Source organism: Pollicipes pollicipes, unplaced genomic scaffold, assembly GCF_011947565.3.
Source record: "Pollicipes pollicipes isolate AB1234 unplaced genomic scaffold, Ppol_2.1 Scaffold_5282;HRSCAF=6240_pilon_pilon_pilon, whole genome shotgun sequence".
In the NCBI taxonomy this organism is placed as follows: domain Eukaryota; kingdom Metazoa; phylum Arthropoda; class Thecostraca; order Pollicipedomorpha; family Pollicipedidae; genus Pollicipes; species Pollicipes pollicipes.
The window spans coordinates 73729-79974 of NW_023596651.1; the positions used below are offsets into that span (position 1 = coordinate 73729).

The 6246-nt window shown below is 49.6% G+C and overlaps 1 non-coding gene across 1 annotated transcript; it reads right to left on the reverse strand.

Moving 5' to 3' along the window:
* Positions 1-1075: 1075 nt before the first annotated feature.
* Positions 1076-1146, reverse strand: TRNAG-GCC (transfer RNA glycine (anticodon GCC)). Its single transcript has one exon. It is a non-coding gene; the product is annotated as a tRNA-Gly (tRNA).
* Positions 1147-6246: the final 5100 nt, after the last annotated feature.

Below are 6246 nucleotides of genomic sequence, written 5' to 3' on the forward strand. Positions count from 1 at the left end.
AGACGCTACCTCAAAACGCCGCGAATCCAGCGGGCGGTCAATGTAAAAGTCTATCTTTACGCATGATGAACGTGACATCGCGCCTGTAACATCCAATTGAAAGAGGATCTATTATAATTCTCTGAGATATTTCGACTTTGGCTCAAATTGCTTCCGGTGACGACGAATCCTCTAAAGAGTCTTGGGAGCAAGCGTGATTTGTCTCTCGGTTCTTTACGTGCAACATCATAATGTTTATGTTCGATTTTGAGAATCTCAGAAGAAGCGCCAGATCCTTACGGAAATGACTCAGCGTTTGCTACTTTGGATGTTTTTCTTCTTTTTTTGGGGGGGGGAGGGGGGGCAGGACGGCAATGTGGTTAGTTTGCCACGCGTCACTCTCCCTCGCTTCCACAGGCACTTGCTTCGTTTTGGTTGTTGTTCGATGCGCTGTTGAACGATGCTCTATTACGGCGTAGAGAATTATGGATGGTTCTAAGTATCACCCATCATGCCAGCATCTATTTATTCTCATATCATCATGTGTGTTTAACGCGCATAATATGCCAGAGATCGGATCTCTTTGGTCACCCAAATGCACCTTTACAATTGCCGCAAACTTCCCTTGCACACATAGGTATCCATGGCAAAGCCAGAGTAGTTATGCCATCCAGATTTTTTACGACGCTTCCAAGGGTGCGGCCTACTTCTACGCGTCTTAAGCAGTTAACGTTCTTCAAACTAGATGACTTTCTCAGTTATGTGGTTGAAGTCCGCCGTTCACCCAACTGTAATATCTTCTGAGAGCTATCCAGCTATCACATCATTCGCATCGGCCCATCAGGAAATGTTTCTGTGCGGGGACGTAGGCAGAATATCGCAATCGTTGAGCAGCTTGGCTCGAAAATGTTTACTGGAAGCAAATCAAAAGCAAAAAATGGATGTGTGCTGGTGAACAGTTGACTGCTCTCGTGTCACTACTCGTTGCTCTGAAACAGGGAATTATGTTGATGATGTTAACCAAGCGCGTCCATGCGTGTTTCCATTCTGAGACAGGAAGTTCTGTCCCTGCATATCCCTCTATCATGGGGCAAAATGCATCGGCCGGGAATCGAACCCGGGCCGCCCGCGTGGCAGGCGAGCATTCTACCACTGAACCACCGATGCTTCTGCAAATTGAAGTTGTTGGATTTTTCAAAACGTGTGCAACAAAATTGATATTAACACTTCGGCTGTATAGTTTTCAGCCAGTCTCCCCCCACGCGGCTGTGGTGTATTTCCATTAATGAACATTGAGTCGCTTCTTTACGTTAAAATATCACTACCTTCGATTTCCAGCGCGCGAAAACTATGTTGCACCTGTCATTCAGTCGTTGTCGAACGTCTCTCGGTTCACTCATAACCGCTGTTTGTAACGTGCCGTGGCAAATATCTTGGACTAGTGCCAGCCGGCTGGACTCCTCAACTGAAACAGACCCACGAGAGGACGGGCCCACTCGTGTGTCAGGGTGAGACCCAGACCCGTCATGGTTGACGTCCTCGGACATGGGTCCTGGACAGGGTAGGGATATTCTGAACTATGAAAGCAAAGGCACGTCCCAAATGAGGTCAGCCACTTAAGAGACTTTCAGCGTCCCGAAAAGGATTGCCTCACTCTTGGAGCATAGTTCAAGAACATACGCTGGTGGAACCTCAGGACCGGTTAGTCTAATAATGGAAGTGAGTAGTGCCTTTAGGTGGCATTTTTAGATTTTGAATAGCCGCACCCGCCTGGCATTTGAAAACCCGTACACGCCTCGCAAGGAAAGTTTATCCAAAAAGCCCGAATTGATCCCGTTATCCTTATCTTCCATTCGAGGTGAGCATACGTAGCACCATGATATTATTGTCAAAATGAGATCAAACCTACAAGTATATTAATTCACAATTACCGGTCGTTTCCTAGGTTGCACAGGTCCATCCTCGCTTTTCGCCCAGCGGAGTACGAGCGTACTTCAGAGCGGGCTACGTGCGTGGGGTTTCGAGCCATCCTCTCCAAGCATGGTGTGCCGTGCAAATTTGTGCTCTATTTGTGTTTCTTTTCTGACCTTTCTCGCACGGATGCATAACATTCAGCTAACAACGCGCACGATTGAGTCCAGGTCGCTTATCATGCTCAATGAAAATGGCAGGAGAAGTTCAACATCCAGAGGTGGGCGCGAAAAAGAAGAAAATACAGTTGGCAGCACGTGACTACCACTGACCCACACGTGAGACACGCATACAGACGCCACTGGTAACAAAGGGACACGACGCGACATGCCGCCTCCCCAATGTTTCATGTCTCCACGTCTTACGGTTCAGTCTCCTTCATGCCCTGCCGCCAATCGCTCACTTAACCGCAATACACGCCAGGCCGATCTTGGTTCATTCCCAATACAGTTTGGCGAGCCACCACCTAGTGGTCTGCTTTTCGCCATGAGCATCAGCAATAGACTATCCCTCAAAACAAGTTTGCGGCCTGCGCATCTTTTGTCCGCTGCTCCCATCTAAGTCAGCACCTTGCGATCGGAAACCTGTCCATAGATATTCTATTGTATTTTTTTCACGGACTTGGTGCTTTGTTTCTGCGAACTTTTGCTGAATATGGCCTGAATCGAGTTTCCGACCAGAGCGTCATGTGAGAGGTCCGTTTCCTTCTATCGCCGTCTCTCAGCTGGCCAAACGCGGCCGTGGATACAGACTTGCGTAGAATGGTAAGATTCAGATTTAAATCCAGACCAGAACCTGAACAAATGTCCGCCGATGTCGCCCGTCGGATGGGAACAGTGGCGGCGGGCATCCGTACAGCAGGCGGTGGGGTCCGTGCAACAGGAGTTGGGTCTGAACAACAGGGGCGGGGGTCCGTAAAGCGTACGGTGGGAGCAATACAGCATGATAGAGCAGTCTGGTTTGCTCCATGTGAAGCAAAGCGAACGCCGGTTGCGCTCCACCCATTGTGCTAGATATGATCACAAACCATTCGCTAAGATGGTCGCAGATCTGCACGTCGTGTGGCTCTTGCGGTTCCTAATTCATGGTAAAAGACTGTGCGCTCTCTCTGACATTCTTGTATGGCAGCGCTCTTAATCGTACACGATCCTTGGAAGTTTTGGGGAAGGAACAGCAGATGTCTTGCGAGCAGTTGTCTCATCTTTACTGCTCGCTGCGCATGATCTGGTCTCCCATGTTTGAGGCTAGCTCCGGAATCTCCTGTTCAGCCTTCGGTCGTAGCTCATTAAAGTGCTCCGTTTTTGGCAGAAGCGCATCCCCCCGGACTAGCTTCTTCCGGATAAAGGTCAAATGAGCATGCATATCGTTTGAGGTTTGTCATTCTTTCATCACGAGATCTCCAAGTTTAAAGGGTTCACGTCGCGGCATCCCACTCTACGGCGAGCTGGGGCTTGCGAACGCTTGTGAAGTGCTCGAACTCGGGGAGAGCAATCACGTTTAACTTCAGAAACGACGTGTGTGTTGGGAGCTTGTCTAGCGAAACTTTCTCCGCCTCATCCTCATTTGTGACGATTGCAGTCGGTGGCAAGGTACCTGACACCTAAGGGAAGAAGTTTTTGAGTTGCTTCCCCTGGCGCAATCCGTTTGTTGGCTTCATCTTCCAGCCCTGCTCAGATTTTCCGAAGAGATGAAGCAGGTGGTCAACAGGCGTGACGTTAACTATGTCTGCACCGCTCACATCCACGTTATTCAGCAACGCACTTTCCTGTAAAACTCACGTTCATCCCTGCCGCCAACAACTTGGCTCGTCCGCGTACAATGCACCAGCATACAATATCGCTTGAGATCCTCGTGTCAACGGGCCATCATCACCCAGTCTCGACCCGTGACCCCACCATCGATAAAGACATTCTTGTCAGCTGAGTCGGCACAGCAAAAGATGGAATCTGCTTTTACTAATCCAACAGCATTTGGTAACACGTTGCAGGGTCCGTGCATCACATAAAACGCAACAGGCCTGGTACGGCGAGAGGAAGGGTCGGCACAGTAGACGGCAGATGGCACGGTCGGTATAGCCGACGATGGGGTCCGACCAACAGACGGTGCGGTCCGCACAACAGGCGGCGGGATCCCCACAGCAGACGGTGCGGCCCGTACAGCAGGGGTGGGGTCCGTTCAACAGGAGGCGGGGTCCTTACAGCAGGTGATGGCCCCGAACAACAGGCGGTGAGGTCCTTACAGCAGGCGGTGGGGTCCGTGCAACAGACGGTGGGTTTCGTAAAGCAGGCAGTGTGGTCCGTACAACAGACGGTGGGGTCAGTGCAAAAGGCGGCGGGGTCCGTACAACGTACGGTGGTATCAATACACCACGAAAGAACAGTCTGGTAATATTCGGTCACTTCGGCGGCAAGAGTGTATTTGTTGGTTCGTGCAATTGCACCACCAGTTCGTCCAGCATCGAGGTACCCTGTGCTTTACAAGCTGGGTGGGGTCAGATGAAGAGAGGCGGGGGGGGGGGGGGGGTCGGAGCCCAGTCGGGATAGGTCTACCAATCCAACGGTGACATCACCATTATGTGCTGAATGGCACCACAATACGGGTTTTCAATAAGCCTTTTCGAATGTTTCTAAGCCGTTCTTTCCCATAAATTGAGTTCAAGACGTTGGTTAGTGCGTCGCAGAGTCATACCCATGGTTAAAACAGCTGTGGCTGGTCACCAAATGCAGCACCAGTCCGTATTACTGCACCATGCTTCGCATCCAATAATGGCGATTTTTACCCATTTTTGTCATCTTTACCACCCTTCAAATACCGTTTCGGACTTGCTGTACGGACACGGGTTTCTTGAAACCGGCGACGCGTATAAGCAAACTGTCGGCTCGATGGAATGTAAATATTCGGAGGGTAACCAAACATAAGGTGATAGCGGTTGCATTCATTGTTAAGAGGGGCATCAGAAGATTTCCACTCTGGATTAGCCGGGAAGATATATGCAATCTGATCTCGCATGATGTCGGCAGGATCACTTTTCCGAATCGCATTTCAGCATGTACATGAACTCGAAACTGAAACTTTTCGACAAACGCTCAAGCGGGCGTTCCAAATTTGTATGAGATTTATATGAAATGGCCATCTTGAAGGTCAGTGGGCGCATTTCACAACCCTGCCCTTATTAAAACATAAAGCCCTCTATTATCTGAGCTGCACGCCGCGAACATGCGCAGACTATTGGGTCGATTTTTTTTGGCTCTCAACCAATGCTGCGTAAGCTATGCAAAATTATAACACGGTTTGGTTATTTGGATTACAGTCCCTCTGGCCAGCAATGATCAGTTCAGTGCTGCGGGATGAAGGAGACTGGATAATGATGGGACAGGACGTGTGCCAGGCGCACCAATCGCTGAGCATTAGCCCGCGCAGGGACCTGGATGTGGGGAATGCGCTGAGCGCCCGGCGGGGGCTGCCTCTCCACGGGCCTCTCAGCCCACTCGTGGCGGACGCATGCAGCCTGCCACAGACAGGCGGGGCGTCGCCAGGACGCAGGGTGAAACAGGAGAGAGGATAGAAGTGTCGCATATTCTAGTACGGATTGGTTATTCGTATTAGAGCCAATTCGGTCAGAAATCTATCATTTCAGGGCAATGGGATGAAGGGGAATGAATAACGGTGGGCAAGACTACATGCAGGAAATGTTGGCAGCGATTTGAATAACAAACAAAACGCTTGTTGACGCGGCTTAGTCTATTTCGGCGCGCGAACGTCGTGTTTCATAAGTTGCAATGGACCTCGGATCCCACACGACCCAGCTGGAGACGAACGCTTATCCCTGCCCAGGATTTATCTTACACACTTCTTCTGTTTCTTGGACTTCAGGACTATTTGTTTCCCGCACTTATTCAGATGAGCATTTCTTTGCGCTATAAGACCGCCATTGTTTGCCAAAAACCTTTAACATGGATGTCTATTCGCATCACCGAAAGAAAAGCATGTAACGTTAATGGCATGTGTTGGACAACCTTATGGCAGAACACTTGTCATACATTATTTTTGCAGGTGTGTTAGGCCAAATGTTAGCTTGTTTCTCACGCTTTTCTCTACAAGTTGCACTTTAAGCGTGATATTTTATACTGGTTTGCAGTGTTTTTTCATCGCTCTTTTAGAACCCGCAATCTAGAAGCATATGTCCGCCATTGCGTTCCGTCTTGTGCAATATTAAGACTTACATCCAGCAACGTTTTTAGTGTAGTTAAAAGGCGCACAGAGAGGCCTTTAGAGGCCTTCCCTTCAAACCCGTGC